Raw genomic sequence first — 2,454 nt, 5'->3', positions numbered from 1 at the left:
TGTTGTTTCGAATAAAATGCTAATTTGATAACTCTCCTAAAATTACTGCAAGCGCAAACGAACCGCTGATGCTATCATCTATGTGTTCCACATAGATTAGACGGCTGCCGGGGGACGGCTGTTACAACAATGACATAATAACTTCCACCCGCGTATAGAAATCATTGTCTAATCGAAGCGGGGGAAAGTTAATCTTGCAAAACGTTGAGAGGAAAATGCTAATATTTAGCTCCAGTAACAGCTGACGTAAAATACTGTTCACGGAAAATGCCACTATTTTAGCGCAAACACCAACTGACGTAAAATAGTTATACTATATTCTTATGTTGATGGTCGCAGAGAAGCAACTATGTATAAGGGAAGCTAGCTGTTTCGAGGTAATCTTTTCAGTTAGGATCTCTTACGCAAACGGTGTTGTTGTGAGCCCACAGCCACCAATTATTTTTTTGCGATATGGTTTCTAATTCTGCATAGTTGTCGAATCTTAGATTGAAGCCAGACTCGGTCTTTCCGACAAATTTTAATTTACAAATATTTCAGTTACATAAATTACCCAAGTAGATTGACAATCCAATATATGGAATATGTCGAAGACCCTACAGTCTTACAGTAAATTTCCATTTAACTTAGATCCGTGTCCATTGGAAAGTTTCCAACGGGAAAACAGGACTTCCTTTTCAGACGTCCCGTTGCTCCCGGAAATTTTCCAGAGGAACGAACCAAAGAGTCGTGTGTCATTTACAAACCAACTGGAATTTCCCGAAATTTTTTCTAAATGGTAAACAACCAATGTAACTGTTGAAAAAGCCGAAACCCTTTAGAAATGCTATCAGTTAAACCTAAATATTGTTTTACGCCTAATTAGACCTAAGATTAGCATTTCTAAAGGGTTTGAGCTTTTTCAACGGTTACGTTATAACCTTAGTCTGCATTTTACCCCTGGTCTGCAGTCTGCATTTTACACTGACCGATTGACTAAGTCCCAACTGACATAGTAGAGGTCGTGGGCTCCAATCCCGTTTAAAAATTGTTATGGTGTCTCAGTATAAGAGAAAATTGTTTAACAACAACAACAACAACAACAACAACAAAACTAAATTGTCCAGATAAGTGCGAGTATCACGTCTCCCCGTCGCATTTTGGTCTGTTGAAAGGTCTACAGCATCTAATTATGTTGGTATTTCCTTCAGTAGCTTTTCTCCTCAACTTTGTGTTCACGTCCATGTCTTGGAGCCCGGGGGGTACTCCCATATAAAAATGACGGGGGTGCTCGCCGGAAATTTTGAAGAGAGCCCCAAAGAGGTACCAAGATCCTGTCTTGTGGGTGTGGCATGAAATTTTTTCCATCCCTAAGAGGTACCAAATTATGGGTTTTAATTAACCAAACTTAAAAATGAGTTAATTGTCAAATGTCATCTGTCATAACTGTTTGGCTCAATACCCTAAAAGGTACTGCTAAAGCTCCCGCTGTGCACTTTTTGGGGCTGAACACACCAAGAGATATCAAAACCGCTTTTTAACCCGTAGCCTGCATTTTACCCCTGGTCTGCAGTCTGCATTTTACACTGACCGATTGACTAAGTCCCAACTGACATAGTAGAGGTCGTGGGCTCTAATCTCGTTTAAAAATTGTTATGGTGTCTCAGTATAAGAGAAAATTGTTTAACAACAACAACAACAACAACAACAACAAAACTAAATTGTCCAGATAAGTGCGAGTATCACGTCTCCCCGTCGCATTTTGGTCTGTTGAAAGGTCTACAGCATCTAATTATGTTGGTATTTCCTTCAGTAGCTTTTCTCCTCAACTTTGTGTTCACGTCCATGTCTTGGAGCCAGGGGGGGTACTCCCATATAAAAATGACGGGGGTGCTCGCCGGAAATTTTGAAGAGAGCCCCAAAGAGGTACCAAGATCCTGTCTTGTGGGTGTGGCATGAAATTTTTTCCATCCCTAAGAGGTACCAAATTATGGGTTTCAATTAACCAAACTTAAAAATGAGTTAATTGTCAAATGTCATCTGTCATAACTGTTTGGCTCAATACCCTAAAAGGTACCGCTAAAGCTCCCGCTGTGCACTTTTTGGGGCTGAACACACCAAGAGATATCAAAACCGCTTTTTAACCCGTAAAAGGAACGACGAGCACCCCCGTCCTTTTCATATGGGAGTCCTCCACCCGGGATCGGAAACCTCTCGGTAATCTGAATGCGGGATTGACCCGATTAGTATGCGTTCTCCTATCGTCGAACGCAAATATCCTCCCGTATCACGTTTCAACCTTAAGCTCGAAAATTCAATACACAACATGCATGATATTATAATTCACAAAGGAAGAAAATATCACAGAATCCTTTTCCAGCGAAACATTTTATTGAAACAAACAACATAAGATGCACTAAAACGCCATTCGCGTTGCAATGACTTTCGACGCCATTGCTGGTTAACGAGAATAAC

This window comes from Montipora foliosa, chromosome 8, assembly GCF_036669935.1.
Source record: "Montipora foliosa isolate CH-2021 chromosome 8, ASM3666993v2, whole genome shotgun sequence".
Taxonomy (NCBI): domain Eukaryota; kingdom Metazoa; phylum Cnidaria; class Anthozoa; order Scleractinia; family Acroporidae; genus Montipora; species Montipora foliosa.
Note: the sequence above shows the minus strand (reverse complement) of the source record.